At 41.6% G+C, this 26,482-nt stretch overlaps 1 long non-coding RNA gene across 1 annotated transcript in view; it reads left to right on the top strand.

Moving 5' to 3' along the window:
* Positions 1-369: 369 nt before the first annotated feature.
* Positions 370-26,482, top strand: part of LOC122550695 — a 94,854-nt gene continuing 68,741 nt past the window's right edge. Inside the window, exon 1 of the long non-coding RNA XR_006311918.1 lies at positions 370-435. This is a non-coding gene — a long non-coding RNA (uncharacterized LOC122550695). The remainder of the gene's footprint in view (positions 436-26,482) is intronic.

The following is a 26,482-nucleotide window of genomic DNA, read 5'->3' as shown; positions in this document are numbered from 1 at the left end:
CCTCTCCGCTCCCACCCCCTCTCCGGCCTATCACCCTCACCTTAACCTCCTTCCAACTATCACATTCCCAACGCCCCTCCCCCAAGTCCCTCCTCCATATCTTTTATCTTAGCCTGCTTGGCACACCTTCCTCATTCCTGAAGAAGGGCTTATGCCCAAAACGTCGATTCTCCTGCTCTTTGGATGCTGCCTGACCTGCTGCGCTTTTCCAGCAACACATTTTTCAGACAAGATAAGGATATTAGTGAACCAGACGGTTTAACTGACAACAGTTCCATCATTATTATTAGACTCTTGATTCCAGATATTTTATTGAATTCAAATTCCACCAGCTGCCATGGTGGGATTTGAACCCAGATCCCCAGAACATCACCTGGATCTCTGGATTAATTGTCTAGTGATAATGCACTAGGACATTATCTACTTGATCTTCAGGTATTAAATGTCTTTTAGAAAACCAAATACACTACATCTATCTTAATCTCTATTATCCTCAAAGACCTCTAGCAAATTTATCAAACATGATTGCACGTTTGAAAAACCATGTTGACACTGATCGTATAAAGTTTTTTAAAATATCTAGCTATTGTTTGCTTAATAATGGACAACAGCATTTTCCCAATAGCAAGCATTGGGCTAAGCCACTTATAGTTTCTGCTTGCTGTCTCCTTCCCTTCTTGTACAGTGGCATCACTTTGGCAGTTTTCCAATCTGCTGGAACCATCTAAGAGTCCAATGCCTCCGCTATCTCTGCAGCCACTTTCTTTAAAACTTTTGGATGCAAGAGGTCCTGGCAACTTGCTTGCCTTCAGTCTAATTAGTTTGTCAAATACTTTAAATTTTGACAGTACTTTTCCTCTCATTAGCATTATGTTTAATTGATATTTTTGGAGTGTTTACAGTGTCCTCTACCAAGAAGAATGATACAAAATATTGGTTTAAATTATTTGCCTTTTCTCTGTTCCCTGCTATTAATTCCTCAGTTACAAATTCCATATTTCCCAAACTCACTTCACTTATTTTATATACATGTGGAAGGCCTTGCTGCTTGTTTTTATATTACTTGCCAATTTACTTTCAAAATCACTTTTATACCTTCATATTAGCTTTTTAATCATCTGCTGCTGGTTCCTAAAAATCCTTAACACACCACTATTTTTTCCACATTGTTTGCCTTAGTTTTTGATTGAAAAGTTCCTCGTCTGCCTTTGTTAGCCATCTGTGATTCATCCTGCTCATCCTTTTTGACCAGAATAAATTGTTGCTGAGCATTATGAGGTGCTTGAATGTCTGCGCCTTCTCATCCACTGATCTTTCCATTATGCTGTTTTCCCATCTGCTTTAGATTCATCTTTCTTCATGTTTCTGTAACGGCCCTTATTTAAGTTGAGAACACTAGTATGAGACCCAGCTTGCTCTCCCTTAAACTGAATTTGAAATTCTACCTTGTTATGATCACTAACTCCTTACGGATCCCTAACTATGATATCTCCTATTAATCATACATAAATGTATGTTACTAGGTCTAAAATAGTCTCTGCCCGAGTAGTTTCTGCAAGATACTATTTTAAGAAACAAACCCTGATGCACTCAGCAAATACATTATCCATGTTATCCCTGCCTATTCAATTTGTTCAGTCAGTATGCAGATTAAAATTACCCATGATAATTCCTTGTACGTGCCTTAGTTATTTCTAGTTCATACTTCAATTTGTCCTTTTTCTCTGGTGAGGCAACTCTTTGGGGGCCGACAGGCAACTACCATCCACATGACTTCATTCTCTCGCTATTCCTTATTTCCACCCAGTGTGTTTCACATCACAATCTAACATGCCCATATAACTACTCACCACTGCACTGATACTTCCTTCATTAACAAACTATGCCACCTCCTTTTCCTTTATGTCTATTCCTCTGGAGCGTCGAATACTTTTGAACGTCGAGTTGTGCACCCTGGTCAACCTGCACCACATCTCTGGAATAGCTATTAAGTAATTTTTATTTCTATTTGTGCCCTCAACTCACCTAATTTGTTACAAATACATGCATTCAGATAAAGAAACTTAAGCTTTGACTTTTCATTTTTACTTATTCAGTTTGACTTACTATTATTTATTTAAGCTGTAATTTCTGCTGCACTATTCCGTTCATGTTCTCTTCCCCCTTTCCAGTTTAATAATATCCTTCCTATTACAGAGTGACCAAAACTGCACACAGTACTCCAGGAGAGGCCTCACCAGCATCCTGTAAAATCTCAATACAATAGATACATGGATAGAAAGGTTTAGAAGGATATAAACCAAGTGCAGGGAAATGGGGTTAGCATGAATGGACATTTTGGTTGGCATGGACTGGTTTGGGCCAAAGAGCCTGTCTCCATGCTCTATGACATTCAAACTTCAACACTCAAAAGTGAAAGCAATGAAGGCTTGTGTGCTAAGCACCTTCTTAACCACCATGTCTACCTGTGATGCAAATTTCAAAGAACTATGTACGTGAATCCCTAGGTCTATTTGTTCTATAGCATTACCCAAGGCTGACCATTATGTCTGTAAGTCCTGGCTTTACTTGTATTACCAAAATGCAATACGTCTCATTTATCCAAATTAAGCTCTATCTGCCACTCCTCACCCCATTGGCCCAACTGATCAAGATCTCTTTGGAATTTTAGATAATCTTTTTCACTGTCCACTGTGCCATCAATTTTGGTGTCGTATGCACATGTACTAGCTATGTCTCCTATATTCTCATCCAAGTGATTTACATAAATGACAATCAAAACTTCATTTGAACATTGCTGGTTGTAGATGGGGCTGTAAACTAATTATTGAGGGAAGGTTCAGTTGAAAGGAAATTTAAAATCAAAAATAAATAAGACAGCAGAGTTACTGGGTAGTGAAGAGGTGAATGATAATCAAAGTATGACAGGAAGGGGGAAGGGAACATGAACGGAATAGTGCAGCAGAAATTACAGCTTAAATAAATAATAGTAAGTCAAACTGAATAAGTAAAAATGATGTTGTCAGAATGGAGATGTAAAAATAGACTGGATAGGCTGAGATATTTTTCACTAGAGCATAGGAGGTTGAGGGGTGGCCTTATTGAGGTTTATAAAATCATGAGGGGCATAGATAAGGGGAATGTCAAGGGTTTTTTCTCCTATGGTAGGGGAGTTCAAAACTATGGGGCATATATTTAAGGTAAGAGGAGAAAGATTTAAACAGGACATGAGGATTAACTTTTTTACACAGGTTCATGTGCAGAACAAACTGTCAGAGAAAGTGATGGATGCAGGTAGTTAAAACATTTTAAAAACATTTGGATAAGTTCATGAATAGGAAACGTTTGGAGGGATATGGGCTAAGCATAGACAGGTGTAGCTGGTTTAGTTTGGGAACATGGTTGCCGTGGACTGAAGGGTCTGTTTCTGTGCTGTACGATTCTATGACTTGATGACTTTGTCACAATGGAACAACTTTCTCTTTCCTAAACACTGGTGTCAGTTCCCCTGGAATTGGAATCCATTACTGCCACAGCAATTTTAGAGTCATGAATTTACTTCTCTAATCCTATTGATCCTGTGCTAAGGAAGAACTCGCTGATGAGAGCACTTGCATTGGTTGAGCAACTGTTTGCAGTGTACTGGTAGAATCAATGCACCCAGAACCATCCAGCAGTAGCAAGCAGTAAATGTCTTTCTGCCTTCTGTCTAAGTGAGTGGAGAGACAAAGAAACACAATAAATATAAACAAAAACAAGAATGCTAATGCCTAATCAACTATTGAATAGATAAACAACCATTATTTTATAGACAGCAGCATGTCATCATTGCTAAATCAAAAAGACTATGAGAGATAACTTATCACATCCATGTGATGTAGAGTTTTGATCTTCAGAGTTTTGTTTTTAAATATTGCTGTATTCCATCCCTAATGCCAAACCAAACTTTTCTTTGTGTCTTATTCATGAATGAGTGTGTGCGTACTTAGGGTTTACAGTGGTATCATTTACATTGCATTACAGTACATTAGCAATCATTTCTTTTTCCTTGCTATTTGTTAAACAATAAGCATTTTCAGTTAATGTGAAAACTTGGTGTGAATTGTTTTTGTTCTGACTAGCAGTCACTCAAGCAAATTGACCATTTTAGTGGTTTGACTGGTTGCATATGCATTGTGCTGGATGTGGAACAATGCGACTGTGGAACAATGCAACTTGATTGTTAGCACACTCTTCACATTTAAATCATACCAGTTTTAAGTAGGGTGTATCTTACTAGAAGCAAAATAATGCAAAGTATCATCTGAATCATATCCAGCTTCAGCCGACTGGAAGGAAGCAATCAGATCAGACATGTATACAAGTTCTCTAACTTAATAACATTGGCATGAACTTCGCAACTCCTCAATAAATGAACCTACATTTCAGTTAACCATTCCCTTAAACATGGTAAGTGCCTTTATGTTTATTGATTATGAACAGAAAGGCAAGAAAATGCATACAATTTTGTCTATACGTATGTTAATAATTTCAGACAACATTCAGACTAGGGTTGGTAAAGTGCAGGTCGCATTTATACCACAGAAATGTCAGGCAATTATTTACCTTTAATAAGGCCGCACTGACTCATAACTTATTTTAATTAATTACCCATAACTTCTCAAATGGCAAGTAATCGTTCCATGGATTATTGTCGAGTGTTATGTGGGATGTGTCACAGATAGTCCCATCTGCAGGAGTCAGCAGCATTCTTAATAATTGGATACACTTGATCCTTAACAATGATTCATCTCTCACATCTGGCTCAATGGGGCTGTTTGTACATAGCAATGGCTACACCTGGGAATGGTGTCAATTCACAGACCAAATCACGTCAGGTAGTTCATGAGGTGAGGGAGATCACCCATCTCTAAACATCATTTATCAAGTATAAACCAATTTGCTTTCTTGGATGTAGCATAGGAAATGATAATTGCTTGCTGCTCTTGAAAGTATTCTGGCATTGTGACCACAGAAGGTGCTGCAGATCATCTACTGCAGTCAACTACTTCTTCAGTCACCTTGGCATGTCAAATCACAGGGGACAAGTGGGCAAGAGCGACAAGAGTTTGAAACAAAAACAGAGTTTTGGAGAAACACAGCAGGTCTGGCAGTATCTGTAATGACAATAATATTTTGAGTCCAGTGACCCTTCATCAGAACATTGACAGAATCAGGCTGGCCAATCGCAGTCCATCCCCACTGTCAGTCATCTGACATGTCGATGTTTCTTCTGTGCACACCTTACCAACTCCCTCACACACATCTTACTTAATCCCATGACCTGATATTACATGGTGACAACTGCATTGAGAATCAAGCAAAAACAGCTGAGGGATGACCTTGTCACGGTTAATAAAATCATGAGAGGAATGGATAGGGTAAATAGACAAGGTCTTTAACCTGGGGTGGGGGAGTCCAGAACTAGAGGGTATAGGTTTAGGGTGAAAGGGGAAAGATATAAAAGGGGCAACATTTTCATGCCGAGGATAGTGTGTGTGTGTGTGGAATGAGCTGCCAGAGGAAGCTGATACAATTACAGCATTTAAAAGGTATCTGGATGGGCATATGAATAGGAAGCATTTAGAAGGATATGGGCTGCATGCTGGCAAATGGGACTAGATTAATTTAGGATATCTGGTTGGCATGGACAAGTTGGACCAAAGGGTCTGTTTCCGTGCTGTATATCTCCATGACTCTATGACTCTGTAACAGACTACCCTGAAAACAGCTGGGACATCAGCTGCTGTACGGAAATGTTCACCTGTCTCCAAGTGGTTGTAAAAAGAAAATAATTGCTCGATATTTTCTAATTAATCTGTTCAGGGATGTTGTGTTGCACATCTGAAGCTAGAAATTTCCAACCTCCAGCCAAGGAGAACGTTGACAAAATAGCACTTGCCATAGAGATGTATAAGGGTTGAAAAAACACATTAAAAAGACCATACATTTCTGACCACTAAACAAATTACCCATGTAATGGCCCAGAATCTTCTCAATGTTAATTACTCCAATGGAACATTGCAGTTGAATCAGGAAGTTATGCCAATCAACATAGTGAATTAGATGCAAGTGTTCTGAGTAATTTTCTTATGATTAAGTGTGATTTTTGGTACAATTCACAATCAAATGAATGTAAGTGTGTTAATGGTGTAGTTGTTTAAAATTATCTGCAGACTCAACAAAGTCCTGAGCTAGGTTGCCTTCAGGGTTTTCTCTCAGTCCTCTTTAGATTTCTGCACAGAATCGTTAACCCATGTTCTTTATTCTATGTTGGCCTATGTGATCTGTCTATATCCTTCTGCAGACTCTTTGTGTCAGCCCACCATTTGCCTTCTCACCTATTTTTGCATATTCCACAAAGATGGTGATAGTACATTTACTTTCCTCATCCAAGTCTTGAATATATATTGTAAAAATTGTGGCCCAGCACTTATCGCTGAGACATTCCACTAGTTGCTGGTTGACATCCTAAAATGTTCCCCTTGTCCAATTCTCTATCTTCTATTAGATAATTCTTTATCCATGCTGACAAACTTCCTTCAAAACCATGGGCTCTTCTCTTAATAAGAAGCCTGATGAATCATACCGTGTCAAGCACCTTCTGAAAATCCCAAATATATTATATCCAGTGCTTCCCATTATCTATTCCGCTTCTTATCTCCTCGAAGAATTATAATAAATATGTCAGGCAAGATTTCCCTTTCATGAAACCCTGCTGTCATTGCTTGATCATGCTATGTATTTCTTAATGCTTTGCTATTACGTCTTTTATAATAGACTCTAATATTTTCCCAATAAAAGACGTTAACTGGAGTATAATTTCTCATTTCTTGTCTTCTTTCCTTTTTAAATAAAAGGGTTACATTGGCAATGTTCTAATCAGCTGGACCTTTTCCAGAATCTAATGGTTCTTGGACGGTTACCATCATTGCATCAACTATCTCATAGCTACTTCTTTAAATGTCCTAGAATGCATTGCATCAGGTCGTGGGGATGATTGGTCTTGAAAAGGATCTATGTCAATTTGTCCTTTCTCTTTTTATATATTTAAAGAAGCTCTTGCTGTCCATCTTGATATTACTTGCATGTTTATCCTCAAAGTCTATCTTTTCCATCTTTACTATTTAAATAGTTTGTAAATACTGTTGAAGACATGCTGTAGGGTCTACGGCTTGGTTATCCTTGGAAAGATATGTGAGAACACAGCCTGATTTGCATCATATTGAAATCTTGGGAAATACATCCCTTTTTATTTACAAACATCAGTGTGTTTGTCCTTTCAGTACCACATACATGCCATTAATGGTATGCAGTCCAGAAATAGAGTTATTGGAGATATCCTTGATTCTATTGGCAGGACAAATGTTTTGAAAGAGGTTATCTGTGATCTATACGTACAGTTCACATTCTGACAACTCACTGTCTATTATTGCATAGATGCTCTTGTGATCACCAGAGCAGTTAATATTGAAGGCTGCTGTCACTTGACTTGACAAAGACAGAGAGAGTGTGGCAGTCAAGTCAGTCTGCACATCTTAGCGATGAATTAAACAGAAATGCCCAATGATATCATTGGAAAGGCATGCAGCTCCTCAAAATGGTTCTCATGGGAACAGTGCACCCTTGTGACAAAACTGTTCTTTTAACAATGTTAGGTTGTCCTTGGGTTTTTTCAGAGGGGTTGTAAATGACACAGGTTCTGAAAAGTATACAGTTGGACAGATTTTAGGGCTGATTTGTTTACAGCTAACAGATATTGCCTCAGGCAATAAAACAATCCAACTCTACTGTGTACCATCCAGAATCACAGGGAGGGCTAGAAAGATAGCATCAGAAATTAAAGACCATGTTGAGGGCTTATAGTCAAGACTTTCCAGATGATGGAATAAGGGAATTCCATTTGTACTTTTTGTGAACAGAGATGCACCAAATGAATCCACCCAATTCAGTCCATTTTAATTAGTTTTGGGTATGAAGTGAGAGGACCATTAAAATTGATTAAGGAGAAATTGATAAGTCAGAATCCAGAGACCACATATTTGGACTACGTGTCAAATTTTAGGGAACAATTAAATCGAGCTGGGAAGTTGGCTAGACAGCATTTAAAAGTATCGTAGCATACAATGAAATAGAAAGCAGACAAAAAATCAAACATTTGCAATTTTGCTGCCGGGTAAGAGGTATTAGTGTTACTTCAAGTGATCGGTGAACCTTTAAAAGCAAGGTTTAGTGGACCTTATCAAGTCAAAAGGAAATTGAGTGAGGTGAGCTACTTGATAGGGACTCCAGACAGAAAGAATTCTCACTGAGTGTGTCATGTGAATCAGCCCAAAAGGTATTTTGACAGGGAAGGAAAGCAAGACCAGAATGTATTATTGACTATAACACAGAGGGAAGAACCAAGTTCAGAGGTTTCTGAATCGGTCATTCCTCAAATTAAATTGGACAATGAGGAAGTTGTCAAAAATTGGGACAAACTATTGAGTTACTTTCCTGAGGAAAATCAAAATGACCTGAAAGAGTTATTACTATGACATGGGGAGATATGTGGAAATAAGCTGGGAAGTACTAACCTAATTATGCATGATGTAGTTATAGGAGATGCTGTTCCAATTAAACAATATCCTCATAGACATAACCATCTAAGGTTGGCACAGGTTCACAAGGAGATTAAAGACGACATAATTGAAATGAGTTACAGTGACTGGAACTCAATCATAGTAATGGTGCCAAAACCAGATGGTGCCCAACGCATATGTATGGACTATCGCAAAGTCAATGAGTTACAAAGACTGATGCATATCTGATTCTGCGTTTGGAGGTCTGTGTTGAGAAGGTGGGACAAGCAACTTATATTTCTAAGTTGGACTTGCTCAGAGAATACTGGCAGGTACCTTTTTCAGAAGGAGCAAAGGCAACTTTGGCTTTTGTAATGCTGAATGGATTGTATCAGTTTAAAGTCATGCCAGTTTGCATGAAAAATACACCAGTTGCATTTCAGAGACTGACTAATAAGGTCATTGCAGGATTACCCAACTGTGACGTTTATATAGATGACCTGGTGATTTTTAATCACACATGAAAGGAACATTTACAACATTTATCAGACTTGTTTGATTGGCTTCAGAAGGCAGGCTTAGTGATAAACCTAGCTAAAAGTGAATTTGCCAAAGCCCAAGTCACCTTCCTGGGCCATGTTATTGGACATGAACAAATGGCCCCACAGGATGCAAAAACAAAGGTAACTGGGGAGTTTCCCATACCATTGACAAAGACAGTACTATGATTCCTGGGGTTGAAAATTCGTACCAAATTTTAGCAGTGTGGCTGAATTGCTAAAGAAAGGCAAGAAGTTTCAGAGAACAGAGGACTGTCAGAAGCATTTGTTAACCACTGCTCTGGTATTAGCCATATCTAATTACGCAAATCCATTCAAGCAATCCATTGATGCAAGTGATGTGGGTATCGGTGCTGTGCTCTTGCAAGAAGATGATGAGAAAATAGAAAGATCTATTGGGTATATCTCCAGGAAGTTGAACACTCATCAACAGAAATATTCAACGGTTGAGAAGGAGAATTTGAGCTTGGTGTTGGCATTACAACATTTCAGTGTTTGTTACCAGTGACATATCTGAGACAATCATATACACCAATCATAATCCATTGAAGTTTGTGGAGAAATTTAAGGACAGAAACACCACACTGTTTAGATGGAGCTTGTTGTTACAGTCTTTCAATTTAAAAATTGTGCATGTGGCAGGTCGCGAAAATGTGATTGTTGAAGCATTGTCGCGACTCGAATGAGAAACAGAGGCATTCAGTGGCGGGAGTACGACAGACTGAAAAGGACTATAGTTGTGTGTGTTTGTATGTTTATAGTCAATATCATGCATATGTGTGTTTTAGAGTATTATCCAATTTTTGAGGGGTTTGAAAAAATGCAGCCAATTTTGGATATTGGTGGTTCATTTATTTGTTTGGGGGTGGGGGGGTGGGGAGTGAAGTGTGATGAAGCTGTTCCTTTAGCAAAGTTATGCAGTCCTTAAGTTTTTTCAGAGAGGTTGTAAATGACACTGGTTCTGAAAAGTCTGAGGTTGGATGGAGTTTTAAGGTCAATTCGTTTACAGCTAACAAATACTGCCTCAGGCAGATGGCTTTCAAATAATAAAAAAAACACTTGTGTAATGAAAAGGGAGTGGCCAGTTCTGGCAGCTCAGCTACTCTTTGGTTTGGTTGTAAAGCAGCAGTGTGCATGTAGGTGTGAAGAAAGGCAGCAGGACCCGCTCTTTCTCTGACTTCACTCCTATAAGAACTTGTGTTTCATTTTATTTTTTTGTGCCAAGGGGTATTTATGGGGATTGTTGCAATTATTTTGGAACAGCATCATTAAGTTGGGATAGTCTGTTGGGTTTTCAGATAGGAATGGTTATTTGGTAATCTGTTCTTTGTGTTTCATTCAATAATCTTGTAAATACATTGCTTTTTTCAAACTAATTAGTTTGACCAGCTGATTCTCTCCTTGAATATCCACTTGCTTAAAACAAATGCAAAGTTAGGGTCTGAGCGACTTTCTTGAAATGTTTTGAGGGGGTCTGGCCTGGTGCACAACAGCCTGTACACATGTTACTGAGGATAAACCCTAGAGGATGACTGTCACCTTATAAGGTCCTGATTAAAACACGTTGCTGTTGCAAAATCTCCTCCTGTGTGGTACCACAAAGTCACATCTCAATGAGGAAATCAGTCCGTTGTGTAAAATAAATTTGAGTATGAATTTGGAGATGAGATGATGGCTGGAGTTTTAGTTCTCAAAACATGTTTTTTCAGAGGAGTGAAAATCCAAATGGTAGATTGAAGTGCACACTTCACTTGTTCAAAATGTGAAGATTTAGAAAGTTTATTAGAAGCTCACAATCAGTATGTGATATTTGTGAAAAAAAAAACAGAAATTGCTCGTGAAACTCAAGAGGTCTGACAGTGCCTGTGAGAACAAAACAGAGTTAATGTTTCCAGTTTGCAGAATTCTGCATCAGGTACAAGTCACTGGACTCAAAACATTAACTGTGTTTTTTTATCTCCACAGATGCCACCAGACCCATTGAGTATTGCCACCAATTTCTGCTTTTGTTTCAGATCTCCAACAATTTCTGTGTCTGATGAAACTGGTGCCCTATTCAGCTCACGAAATCCTCACTTACATTTGTCTGAAGCACTGGGGGGAGCTGTTAAACTATTTTATTGGAGTGCAAAGTTACACTCAATGCTGGAGCAGTGTAGGTTGAGGGAACTTGAGTGTCCCTCAATCATACAGCTAATCAAATGAGCCCTGAAAGAATTTGACAGGTGTAAGTTTTGTACTGTTAAAAAGAAAGGGGAAACTTACATTTAGCTCTTTTAATAGTGTAAATGTATATAAAAGTGCCACGCTGAAAATTTTCTTGATTTATTCTGCTCAAGAACAGCATAACAACAATGTAAATGCTGAAGATAATGTCACATTCATAGTAACCTATGCAGGTTGCTCCTGGACAAGGTTGAGGACTGCTCTGGATATTGAATTAATGACTGTTTCCACATGAAGCGCTAACATTACTGTGAACATGATTGAAATATAATTCAGAATAATTTGGTGTTGTTGGCAAAGATGGGATATGATGCCTGGCACATGCTTGCAATTGCCAAAACTATTAATGAACAATTGTCTCTTACCAGCTGTACCCTCATGTAATTTGTGGCTGGCCAAAGTTTTTTTCTTGTCCACGTCTTAACTATTTACTCATCATGCTGGATTATGCACCTTCCTGTTCCTCCTACAGGATATTTCTCAAAGTCTTGACTTTATCTTGTCACCAATCTGACATGGCAATATTGCTGACCATCTTGAGTATAACAGAGCACACTTTAGGAATACCAATGGTGAACTCTATTAAAATCCTCATAGTACAATGAATCTCATTATACTGGTTTCTCAGCAAGGATTCTAGGGACCTGAGCCAGGGTCATCCAGCCTTAGTACAGAACATTGTCGATCGCTGAGCAGATATTCAGCACTAACCTTTCTGATGTAAAGATTGGTGGCAAGTTGGATTATCTTAAAATAACTGAAGAGCAGATGTCTCGGAGTAGTTTCTGAGCCTCAGCATACGATATCAAGCAGCTACCAGTTGTACAGATGTACATTTATAGAAGAAAAGCATTTCCTGTGAAGTAAATGGATTATTTTTCTGAAGAAGCACACACATATCCAGGTACTGTAGGTTTCTAGTGATTACCTCTTGCAATTAGGCAAACCCAACAATTCACTGAAAGATGACAAGACTGTCACAGCAGCAGAATGTGTATTGTGAAGGTTAAACATCATGTAGTTTCAGTAAGCAATGTATTGGTGTGTTTAATGGGCGGCACGGTGGCACAGTGGTTAGCACTGCTGCCTCAGAGCGCCTGAGACCCGGGTTCAATTCCTGCCTCAGGCGACTGACTGTGTGGAGTTTGCACGTTCTCCCCGTGTCTGCGTGGGTTTTCTCCGGGTGCTCCGGTTTCCTCCCACAGTCCAAAAGATGTGCAGGGTCAGGTGAATTGGCCATGCTAAATTGCCCGTGGTTAGGTGAGGGGTAAATGTAGGGGTATGGGTGGGTTTCGCTTCGGCGGGTCGGTGTGGACTTGTTGGGCCGAAGGGCCTGTTTCCACACTGTAATGTAATCTAATAATTAATGCTTTACTTGCATCATCAGTTGATTGCCTGATGTTGCATTTGACTCCTGACATAGAGTGATGTATTTGTTTTAAGGCTGTGGTGTTTTCAATGTTCTTAAGAAAATAGTGCCTCAAGTAGAACTTGGCTTCAGTTCAGCACAAGCACATGGTACAATTCTGGTACAGCCCACGACAAAAGACCATAAGACCATAAGACATAGGAGTGGAAGCAAGGCCATTCGGCCCATCGCGTCCACTCCGCCATTCAATCATGGCTGATGGGCATCTCAACTCCACTTACCCGCATTCTACCCGTAGCCCTTAATTCCTTGTGACATCAAGAATTTATCAATTTCTGCCTTGAAGACATTTAGCGTCCCAGCCTCCACTGCACTCTGTGGCAATGAATTCCACAGGCCCACCACTCTCTGGCTGTAGAAATGTCTCCGCATTTCTGTTCTGAATTTACCCCCTCTAATTCTAAGGCTGTGTCCATGGGTCCTAGTCTCCTCGCCTAACGGAAACAATTTCCTAGCGTCCACTCTCTCCAAGCTATGTATTATCTTGTAAGTTTCTATTAGATCTCCCCTTAATCTTCTAAACTCCAATGAATACAATCCCAGGATCCTCAGCCGTTCCTCGTATGTTAGACCTACCATTCCAGGGATCATCCGTGTGAATCTCCGCTGGACACGCTCCAGTGCCAGTATGTCCTTTCTGAAGTGTGGGGACCAAAGCTGGACACAGTACTCCAAATGGGGCCTAACCAGAGCTTTATAAATTCTCAGTAGCACAACGGTGCTTTTATATTCCAACCCTCTTGAGAGAAATTAGATAAAAGCCCATCATTCTTAACCATTGGCAGATAGAATATTATGTGGGAAAAATATTATATATTACATGAACTTGTCAACTTTGGCAGGAAGAACAGGAAAGTAGTATATTGTTGAAATGGAGATAGTTTGCAGAGTTCTGAACAACAGAGGGATCCTGCTATGTAAATCACAGAAAGTTGGTGCACAAAGTAAGATTAGGAAGGCAAATGGAATATTGCTGTTCATTGTGGGACAAATGAAACGTAAAAATAGAGAGACTGTTCTATAACTGTGCAGGGTGTAGATAAGATCACAACTGAAGTACTGTGCACAATTTTGAGCTCTTTATTTTAGAAAGGATGTAAATGCATTTGAAGCAGTTGAGAGAATGTTCACTGGACGGATACCTGGGATGTAATCTTCTGAAATATAAAAGGTAATCAGGGCGCTTAACAGGGTTTCTGCAGACAGCATGTTGCTCCTTGTGGGAAAGACTAGAGCAAGGGGACACATTTAAAATAATTCAAGACAGAGATGAGGAAAGGCTTTTTTCAATCAGAGGGTTATGAGTAATTGGAACTCTCTTCACCAGAGATCAATAGAAGCAGGGTCAATAAATACTTCTAAGGCTACTCCACAGACACTCACAATGCCACCCCACCCCCACAGACACACACACATGTATACACATACAAGTTTGTGGGGTGAATTTGTACTTACACAGTTACATTGTATTTTGCTCAAAACCTGCATGAATCCATGTAAGATTCTGTTAATTCATTTTTAGATTAGAATCAGTGTAAACATTATGGCACAAACAGCAGCACAGAGGGGTGCTAATACTCAATACATTGTCTGGGCTAACAGCAACTGTTAAAGTTCACTTGAGAATGTAACTTTTAAAAAAAAAGTTTCACGATTTACATATGAAAGAAGTAAACTAACATGGTAATTCTAACAGATGAGAGACTTAACAAACAATCAAGGCATTTTTCAATGTATAATTTCAGTTACATCACACTGTAACTTTTGCTATAAATTCTGTGTCTTACAATCTTATATTCCACAATCACCTGATGAAGGAACAGTGCTCCGAAAGCTAGTGCTTCCAATTAAACCTGTTGGACTATAACCTGATGTTGTGTGATTTTTAACTTTGTACACCCCAGTCCAACACCAGCATCGCCATATCATTACTTCTAAGGCAGAAGCAGATAGATTCTTGAATAACAAAAGGAGTAAGGGGTAGGCAGCAATATGCTATTGAGGCCACCAACAAATCAGCCCTGATATTATTGATTGAAAGAACATTCCAAAAGGTTTACTGCCAACTGAATGTAGTTAATTTGCTCATGGTGAGATTAAGGTAGGTGCACTTTAGCCTGTAACAACAGGTTTTGGGATATCTGTGGGTAGGTGTTGGTGGCTCAATTGTTGCCACATCAGCCTTTTCTCAGGTTTTTCATTTCTCCTTTGTAGCAACAGTGAAATGAAAGGGAACTCCATTCTGTTCTTTTTAAAAAGCCTAATAGAGTCATACGGTCATAAAGATATACAGCATGGAAACAGACCCTTCAGTCCAACCTGTCTACGCCGACCAGATATCCCAACCCAATCTAGTCCCACCTGCCAGCACCCAGCCTCATAATTTTGTAAACCTCTATAAGGTCACCCCTCAGCCTCCGACGCCCCAGGGAAAACTATAATATAATATAAAACTATAATAAAGCAAGATACATTACAAGAAACTAAACCCAACCATTATTCAGAAAGTTACAGTAAGTATATTATTCTCACATCTCTAGAGAACAAGGTCTAACTTGAATTAGTGATCTCTGTAATTGTAATTCTCTGTGGCATCTATTGAAATTGATGTGCCTTTTTCACTTTCTGATCGGAAGACTAGATCACAGCCAAACACTCTGTTCAATTATGTTCACAAGCCCATCTTCCAGTGGAAGTTGAGAGTCAATCCCTTAGACTGGGTAGAAGTAGCATAACAAAAACACCCCTGATGGATATCCAATAGTACATAGAGACATTGGAGAACGTGTAGCAAATTTACACGGATGATTCTATAACTGAGCGAGTAGAGTTGACTTAGATTTTATTAAGTAAAAACAAAAACTGCAGAGGCTAGAAAACAGATTCTAGATTAGAGTGGTGCTGGAAAAGCACAGCAGTTCAGGCAGCATCCGAGGAGCAGTAAAATCGATGTTTCGGGCAAAAGCCCTTCATCAGGAATATAGCCATATTCCTGATGAAGGGCTTTTGCCCGAAACGTCGATTTTACTGCTCCTCGGATGCTGCCTGAACTGCTGTGCTTTTCCAGCACCATTCTAATCTAGAATTAGATTTTATTAGATCATAATGTTATATGTACTCAACTACAGAAATACATGAGTACAGTCAAAAGTGTACAAAGTCACCATTCTCCGGTGTCATCTTGGTTACAAAAACAGAATCTCAAAAAAAAAGAAATAAAAGAAAGCCAAAAGTTAAGAAAAATGTCCAGCTCTCAAAGTCTAAGTCTTATCTCCATGAAGGTTTCTGGAACCACTGATTGCAGGCACCCGGGCCTAGGCATGGCCTGAGGTCCCTGGCAGCTTGCGAGTCCCATAGCGATAGCCAGGAGGAATGCATTGTTGCTGCCACTATCATCTCCAATCACTGGGAGGAGCCTCTTTCCGCTGCTGCCTCAGACCACCATTCTGTGCATGGCCTGCTCTTGCTGCTGAGCTGATGCCACTGACTAACCTGCAGTGAAATGCTCTAAACAAAATTAAAACATGCGGAAAAAATGGAAAGAGAAAGAGCAGAAGTTAAAAGAAGAAAAAGAAAGAAAGCAGACAGGTGTGGACAAGTCCGGGGCTTAAGGGCCCACACAGTGCCCTACTATTCAGCAACCATCTTGTTAGCAATAGAATAGAAATTTATTGTCATGTCTATATTTACAAAAAAAAAGTGAAAAGTTTTATATGTCGCCACACCATGACACCAAACTTTATATCAGAAGTCATAAATAGGAAGAAAAAATTAAGTAAATGTTCATCACAGTTCAAACAATTGGTTCCTGGGTTCAGGATACGTTGGAATAGCAGGCCAAAATTGTTGTGCAGGATGAAGCCAAGATCACCCTGTCACATCAAGATGAAATTGTTGTGCCAGGACGAGAATTATCACTGGAGCTGTGGCAGACCCAGAAGTTGTCTCTGAAGCAAGGGCGAGACCACCACGCCGAGATGAAACCTCCACACTCTGACTAGATCATCACAATGGGCTGCTGGAATACCCAGAAACTGTCAAAGAAGGCCGTCGCGGAGGGATGAGTTCTCCACGTCAGGACAAGAGCACTACACCAGGCTGAGGCCTCCACACCCGGACAAGAACACCACACCAGGCCGAGACCTCCACACCGGGACAAGAATACCACACCAGGCCGAGACCTCCACACCGGGACAAGAACACCACACCAGGCCGAGACCTCCACACCGGGACAAGAACACCACACCAGGCTGAGACCTCCACACCGGGACAAGAATACCACACCAGGCTGAGATCACCACACCGGGACAAGAACACCACACCAGGCCGAGACCGCCACACCGGGACAAGAATACCACACCAGGCCGAGACCTCCACACCGGGACAAGAACACCACACCAGGCTGAGATCACCACACCGGGACAAGAATACCACACCAGGCTGAGACCTCCACACCGGGACAAGAACACCACACCAGGACAAGAACACCACACCAGGCTGAGATCATCACACCGGGACAAGAATACCACATCAGGCCGAGATCTCCACACCGGGACAAGAATACCACACCAGGACAAGAACACCACACCAGGCTGAGACCTCCACACCGGGACAAGAATACCACATCAGGCCGAGACCTCCACACCGGGACAAGAACACCACACCAGGCCGAGACCTCCACACCCGGACAAGAACACCACACCAGGCCGAGACCTCCATGGTCGGACAAGAACACCACACCAGGCCGAGATCTCCTCACCAAGACAAGAACACTACACCGGGCTGAGACCTCCACACCTGAAAAAGACCTCCACACCAGGCCGAGACCTCCATGGTCAGACAAGAATACCACACCAAGCTGAGACCTCCACATCCGGACAAGAACACCACACCAGACCGAGACCTCCACACCCGGACAAGAACACCACACCAGGCCGAGACCTCCACACCGGGACAAGAGCACAACACCAGGCTGAGCCCTCCACACTGGGACAAGAACACCACACCAGGCCGATATCACCATGCTCAGACAAGAACACCACACCAGGTTGAGACCTCCACGCTGGACAAGAACACCACACCAGGCCGAGACCTCCACACCGGGACAAGAACACCACACCAGGCCGAGACCTCCACACCTGGACAAGAACATCACATCAGGCCGAGACCTCCACTCCAGGACAAGAACACCACACCAGGCCGAGACCTCCACACCGGGACAAGAACACCACACCAGACCGAGACCTCCACACTGGGACAAGAACACCACACCGGGACAAGAACACCACACCAGGCCGAGAACACCACACCTGGACAAGAACATCACATCAGGCCGAGACCTCCACTCCAGGACAAAAACACCACACCAGGCCGAGACCTCCACACCGGGACAAGAACACCACACCAGGCCAAGACCTCCACACCTGGACAAGAACATCACATCAGGCCGAGACCTCCACTCCAGGACAAGAATATCACACCAGGCTGAGACTTCCACACCGGGACAAGAACACCACACCTGGCCGAGACCTCCACACTGAGACAAGAACACCACACCAGGCCAAGACCTCCACACCTGGACAAGAACATCACATCAGGCCGAGACCTCCACTCCAGGACAAGAATATCACACCAGGCTGAGACCTCCACACTGGGACAAGAACACCACACCTGGCCGAGACCTCCACACCGGGACAAGAACACCACACCAGGCCAAGACCTCCACACCTGGACAAGAACATCAAAGAACACCACACCAGGCCGGGACTTCCACACCGGGACAAGAACACCACACCAGGCCGAAACCTCCACACTGCGACAACAATACCACACCACGCTGAGACCTCCATACTGGGACAAGAACACTACACCAGGCCGAGACCTCCACACTGAGACAAGAACACCACACAAGGCCGGGACTTCCACACTGGGACAAGAACACCACACCAGGCCGAGACCTCCACACCAGGACAAGAACACCACACCAGGCCGAGACCTCCACACCCGGACAAGAACACCACACCAGGCCGAGACCTCCACACCGGGACAAGAACACCACACCGGGACAAGAACACCACACCAGGCTGAGACCTCCATGCTCGGACAAGAACACCACACCAGGCCGAGACCTCCACACGAGGACAAGAACACCACACCAGACCGAGACCTCCATGCTCAGACAAGAACACCACACCAGGCTGAGACCTCCACACCGGGACAAGAATACCACACCAGGCAGAGACCTCCACACCGGGACAAGAACACCACACCAGGCTGAGCCCTCCACACTGGGACAAGAACACCACACCAGGCCGATATCACCATGCTCGGACAAGAACACCACACCAGGCCGAGACCTCCACACCATCACAAGGGCACCACACCAGGCCGAGACCTCCACACCGGGACAAGAACACCACACCAGGCTGAGCCCTCCACACTGGGACAAGAACACCACACCAGGCCGATATCACCATGCTCGGACAAGAACACCACACCAGGCCGAGACCTCCACACCATCACAAGGGCACCACACCAGGCCGAGACCTCCACACCGGGACAAGAACACCACACCAGTGCGAGACCTCCACACCCGGACAAGAACACCACACCAGGCCGAGACCTCCATGCTGGGACAACAACACCACACCAGGCTGAGACCTCCATGGTCGGACAAGAACACCACACCGGGCTGAGACCTCCACACCCGGACAAGAACACCACACCAGACCGAGACCTCCACACCCGGACAAGAACACCACACCAGGCTGAGACCTCCACACCCGGACAAGAACACCACACCAGACCGAGACCTCCACACCCGGACAAGAGCACCACACCAGGCTGAGACCTCCACACCCGGACAAGAACATCACATCACGCCGAGACCTCCACTCCAGGACAAGAATACCACACCAGGCTGAGACCTCCACACCCGGACAAGAACACCACACCAGACCGAGACCTCCACACCCGGACAAGAGCACCACACCAGGCTGAGACCTCCACACCCGGACAAGAACATCACATCACGCCGAGACCTCCACTCCAGGACAAGAATACCACACCAGGCTGAGACCTCCACACCCGGAGAATAATACCACACCAGGCTGAGACCTCCACACCCGGACAAGAATACCACACCAGGCTGAGACCTCCACACTGGGACAAGAACACCACACCTGGCCGAGACCTCCACACTGAGACAAGAATACCACACCAGGCCGGGACTTCCACACCGGGACAAGAACACCACACCAGGCCAAGACCTCCACACTGAGACAACAATACCACACCAGGCTGAGACCTCCACACTGGGACAAGAACACTACACCAGGCCGAGACCTCCACACTGAGACAAGAACACCACACCAGGCCGGGACTTCCACACTGGGACAAGAACACCACACCAGGCTGAGACCTCCACACTGAGACAAGAATACCTCACCAGGCTGAGATCTTCACACCGGGACAAGAATACCACACCAGGCCGAGACCTCTACACCGGGACAAGAACACCATACCAGGCTGAGACCTCCACACCGGGACAAGAACACCACACCAGGCCGGGACTTCCACACCGGGACAAGAACACCACACCAGGAGACTGCCACAGGGATGATGGCACTACCAGGTGCCAGGCCTATACTGCCATTCTGAGCCATTGGAAGCCTCTGCATCATTGTGCCTGGGTTGGTAGAAGATGGCTTTCACCAAAGTCATTAAAAGAACACAAGATACCATAATAAACGGAAACATTTAAAAAAATTGAAAGAATACAATGTAAAGTGGATGGATTAGACGAACTCGGGACACCTCTGGCTGAGGAGCTGGCACATTGCTCTTCTACTCTGCCGCCATTTTGGAGTAAATATTAAGTTATCAAGAATTAATAAATTGGAATTCCATTGTCAGGAAAAGAAAGAGCAGAGGAATGAACTAATAGATCTGTTTATAATTCTGAATGGAATTAATAGGGAGGACATTAAAAAAAAGTTCAATTTGTGAATAATTCAATTACTTAAGCCTATGAATATAGAACAATCATAAATAAATTGAATGAAGAATTAAAGAAAAACTTCTTTATTCAGAATATGGCTACAATGTGGAACATGCCACCATATGGAGTATTTCACATGAACAGCATAGGTGCTTCAGGGTAGAATCTAGGTAATCATAGGAGGGAGAAAGGAATAGAAGATAATGCAAATATGATTAGATGAATTAGAAAGGACAGAGGCACATCTAGAGCATAAATATCAGCTCAGATTAGTTGGACTAATGGCCTGTTTCTATGTTGCAAATTCCAAGTAATAAGCCATGACACTTAATGTTGGAGATCATGTCCTTTATTCATGGAGATAGCCAACAGCATGTCATCTGGCAGAACTACCAGACTTAATAAGAATAAAGATTATGACTTTATCAGGGCATCCCCACAACTGTATCATACCACAATGTCACAGGCTAAAATATCTTTTACCCTTTCATTACTGATAACCTGGTCAACTTGGTATAACAAGGAGCGTAGTTGAGCATACTGATAGCAACACCAGGTTTACATTGTGCAAACTAATTGAAGGTACAACTCTGGGCTTGTATGTTCTGATTGGGAAAAACGGCATCTTTCAGATAGAGCTAAGCAAAACTCTCAATCAATGGATCAGCTCAGAACTCCTTCTTGCTGCCACATCCAATCAGGACCCGTTACGGACAATTAAGCAATTAGTGGGAAGGCTACATTGTATTAACCTCCTAATTCTGATTGATAGCAGAGCCTTTGATGCAAGCAACAAATTTGTAAACAACTTCTGACGAAAGTGCTGAGTAGACAATGGAGCTCAACATTCTCCTCAGATCACACTATCTTCCCCTCTAAATTAGCTGGCAATTTCTTTAATTAGGTGACCCTTTTAGTTTTTGCGTGGTTGTACACATGCAGTAATATAAAGGCAGCCACCCATGACAGCCCACATGAGGACATCTGGTTGGCTATGCAGCGATGCAGCTCAGTGGGAACATTGGTCCCCACCATCATTGATTCCAGTCTTCAGCCAATTTCAATTCAATCCACATAAATTAAAAAAAAGGCCAAGTGCACTGCACACAGCCAAGTACTCAGTCCCTGGCAAAATCTCAACTGCAGTCCTGAAGATCTGGGGTTAAAGTTTTCTGGTCTGACTCAACATGCAACAGAGGTCACCATCAAAAGTTATACATCCTGAATCTGTTTCCAGCACATTGAATTTTACCAAGGACAGGGGTAACATGAACCTCCAAACTCACTCACATTTCTAAACAGTTCATTCACATGGTTAAGGGCACCTTAAAAAGTGTTCTCAATCTTCCTAGGGCCAAGCTGAAAGCAAGCGAGTTTCACATTGGAAATGAATTTTGTATCCCAGAGTGAAGGTAAGTTTTCATGCTTTTCATCTCTTTGATGTTAAAGGTGTCACAGACCATCACAAGTCAGAGAAAGAGCCAGCATTAAGAACATTGCCATTCTGTTCTTAATGGCAATTGTAGCGAATGTATTGACTTAATGCAGTATGGATCTTTTCATTGTGTTATAATGTGTGTGATTTTATAGTCATTGCAATATAATTTATTTTAAATTTAGATTTTGAACTCATGGCATGTGGAATTTGGTCTGTCTATATGAAGGAATTTAATAGTTAATTTTTAAGTATTTCAGTGGCTGAGAAATTCTAAGTTCAGACATATGAAGATTCGAGGAAGAGGTATTCAGGTTCTCAAGATCGGGGAATTGAAGTGCAGTTATATTGAGCCCTATAGATGTGATAGATGAGGAAATTCTGTCTGATTTAGGTACTATAAAAAAGTGATTGTATTTAATGGAATATATTTTATGTGTTTTGAAATCTTTAAACTTATGTTATATGCATATAGTTTGTTTATTCTGTTTTGAATTCCATTTGTTGTCCATAACAAAATTAAATATTATTTGTTAAAAACAAAATCTACAGCATTGCATTTGTTTTTACTGAAAGACCACCTCATTAAACAAAAAAGAAAGAACTTTCAACTCAGATTTCAGTCTGGGCTCGGACTTATCCAGTAATGATGTGGAGGTGCCGGTGTTGGATTGGGATGGACAAAGTTAAAAATCACACGACACCAGGATATAGTCCAACAGGTTTATTTGGAAGTACAAGCTTTTGGAGCACTGCCCCTTCACTACCTGATGAAGAAGCAGTGCTCTGAAAGCTTGTACTTCCAAATAAACCTGTTGGACTATATCCTGGTGTCGTGTGATTTTTAACTTTGTCCAGTATTGATATCAGCTGAGATCACAACATCATGGTGTATTTTACAATACAGGTTGTTTTTCTAATGCTTCTATAGTGGATAAATGTGTCAAAACTATTTTAGTAGTTGAGCATAACAGATTTCATTATTCATAATTGAACAACAAGATGACATTGGTCTACATACCATCAGCTTAGAAGCCCCACTGTAGTAAAGTGAACTTCATGTTGTGCTTGTGGTGCTGTGATGTGCTATACCCCTTTGCTGTCAGCTTAGTTGGAGCAAGCCCTACTGACCTTTCTGCTCTGTGGCTTTCCATGGCTGTGGGAGTTCTCTTTTTGGTTTCTTGGAGTTTTGAGGACACACTGGGGACACCTTTCTGATGCATTACCCCCATCAGAAGGAGAAAAAGACACAGAATCCACACCAAGAAATCCCTGTTAGGAGCCCCCAGCTGCTCCAGTATTTGTAAACATTCGTCCAATTCTTATTGGATTGAATTAATCAAAAGGTGCTCCTGTCTTTCCTTGAAATCCACTCTATATAATTAAAGCACAATGGTGAAGAAATATTTCCCTTAAAGTGACTGAAGCTTGTTGCTTTTCAATCTGTGGGGCAATATTGAGATGTTGCATGTATTTTCTTTATGTTTTTTAGCGTCAGCATGTTCGAGGCAGCTGATCCTTTACTTTCTCAGGCATACGTGTTTCTTCCTGCTCATGCAAGTATGAGCATCTGCCAATGACTGCAGATGTCACGTGCCTTCGCTTCACAGAGCTGATGGAGGAGGCAATGGTATGAAGGTTTCACACACCTTATATATTGGATGTGGATCTCCATGTGGGATGCTACCTTTGCAATGGAAGATTTCACCAGCTTGCACCACCCAATAGGCTTGCATATTTATTGACTGCTAATTGGATGCTCCCAACATTAATGCTGTCTCATTCATGCCACCGCCCATTTAGCACACTACCTATTTTAATTTCTGATATGAGGACTTTGTCACTGCCAATAAAATATGAGCCAATATCTCCCACCATGCATCCCTTCCCTGTTTCACTTAAATTATTACATCCTGTGGAGTGTTTGATCACCATCTCAGTCACAACTGGCTCCAATTTCAACCACCAGCTGTTCCTCAAACAAATATTCATCCAATTGTTATTCAATTGAATTAATCAACAGCAGTTTCTGTTTTTCCTGGAAATGTACGCTATACAATCAAAGATTAATGGTGAAGAAATATTTCCCTTAATGTTGTTGGCTTGTTATTTTACAATCAGTGGGGAATATTGAGATGTTGCATGTATTTTCTTTGTGTTTTCAGTGCCAACATTAGCTCCTTTCTGTGGTAAGATCAATATTCATCTAGTTTTAGTTTTAGAACACTAAAAAAAACTTCAAAGCTTTATTTAGTCCATGCAAAATGCAAAGCGAACATTAATAATCATGGAACATGTTGACATTGTAAAACATCAGGAAATTCATGCAACATTTCAATATTCCCCACAGATTGAAAAATAACAAGCTTCAACCACTTTAAGGGTAATATTTCTACTGACTGGATTTGCAGACCCCACATGAACAAATCAGAGAGAAACAAGATAGTGGCTCAGGACATTCGGGAAATCACAGGACCATGTGCTGAGTTATGGCCAGAGAAAATGATAAGTCTCCCTCCATACAGCACATTAAATGTTAGACCCACCTGCAGTTAAAAAGACATCTTGCACTGAAAGGTTAAACAGATGAGAGCCCTGCAGATGGTTTATAACCAAAATAGTGCACAAGGAACTAAAGCTCTGAAATGTTTCCATTCTGTACTGAACAGACTGGTTGATCTGGACAAGGCTACCTTTTGCAAGGTAAATTCTAGCTTGCTGAGTTAAAATGGATTTTCTGCAGCATCTGTTGTTAGGTATGACTCAATTTAGCATTCTTTCCTTTGAGGCAGAAAGATCAAGACATCCTCTAGAGACTTGACCTCGGATGATATTTCAGTGCAGTATTGAAGGAGTGCTATCTTTTGGCTGAAACATTAAGTCTCAACCACCCTGCAGATGAATAAGAAAGATTTTATTACACTATACAAAGAAGAGTTGCAGGGTTCCCCTGGCATTTGGTCAACATATGTCATTCAACCACAATCCCCCCACCCCCCCAAAAAAAACTGATTGTTTGATGATCTTATTGCAGTTTGTAAAATCGAATTGTGTGCAAATGTAGCATTTGTCTCTGTTACAGTAGTATCTACACTTCAGAAAGTGAATTAATTGACTGTGAATGCCTTGAGATGTCCCCAGCACAATGAAAGTTGCAAAAGAAATGCAAATAATTCTGTAGACCTTAACATCAATCTCAAACCACAAGCTTACTGTCCTGTTGGGAAAATTGCTTCTCTGTGGAAATAGATGCAAAATGCAGTATTATTTTCCAGACTAAATGATCTCCTTTCTCTTCAGGTTCTGATTGTGGTTCTCAAACAATTTCCTGATGTTTGTTTTTTTTTGGGTAGTAATTCCCTACTGAAAAATTAGGAATATTTGAGCATTCTAATTCACTGTTGGTTTTACTATGTATAAGTGAGAATAATGAGTGAAGTCTAAGCTGGGAGGTGTGGTGGAGGTAATGGTCTTTCCACCTTTAATTCTGGATGAATTGTTCCCTCAGAAACTGCATTTACTTTGCCTTGACAGATGATAGGAGGGAGAGGATGTACTAAACCCCAAACATTTAAGCAGCTTCTCTGACAGAAACAGTTGCCTCATTTGATGTTAGTTTTCTATTCCTGAAAATGTCTGTAACCCTGTATTTGTTGGCTGCTTGGTTCATTGCTTCGTGAGATGACAAGAAAGCTGCTTAAAGTTTAATTTTATTTGCTGGTGATATGCAACTATTAATGGTTTCTGCAACACTAGGAAGAAAACAGAGCTTGTGTGGAATGGCAGCAGCTCACTGGATTTATAGCTGAACTACTGACAGAAATGGTACCGATGATCACCTATAAAAAAGAACCATCTCAATGAATTATCTTCTTGATGATAGAAATCGTGGTCAAATAAATCATTTCAAGAGTGTTTTGCAGGTCCTAATGCCACACAGATGTAGCCACTGTGCTGAAAATTATACAACAGTATTAATCCTATTTAACATTGAATTCCTAATTTTTGTCTTCTCGCATATATTTGTTCTGACTGATTAAAATTGGAGCCAGTGAGCAAAATGACCAGATGCTAATAACACGCAGATTTATAACATCAACTCGTTTGTCTAATTATTCAGGGATTTGGATACATGTTTGGACAGGTATAGGGACGACATTCGTGGTAAAACTTCAATATTGTGTTTACGTTAAATTTAATGATATGAAGACAAGAGGTAACAGAAGATCGTTC

The sequence above is a fragment of the Chiloscyllium plagiosum genome, chromosome 6 (genome assembly GCF_004010195.1).
Source record: "Chiloscyllium plagiosum isolate BGI_BamShark_2017 chromosome 6, ASM401019v2, whole genome shotgun sequence".
NCBI lineage: Eukaryota > Metazoa > Chordata > Chondrichthyes > Orectolobiformes > Hemiscylliidae > Chiloscyllium > Chiloscyllium plagiosum.
Note: the sequence above shows the minus strand (reverse complement) of the source record. Positions and strands in the feature narration are given on the sequence as shown.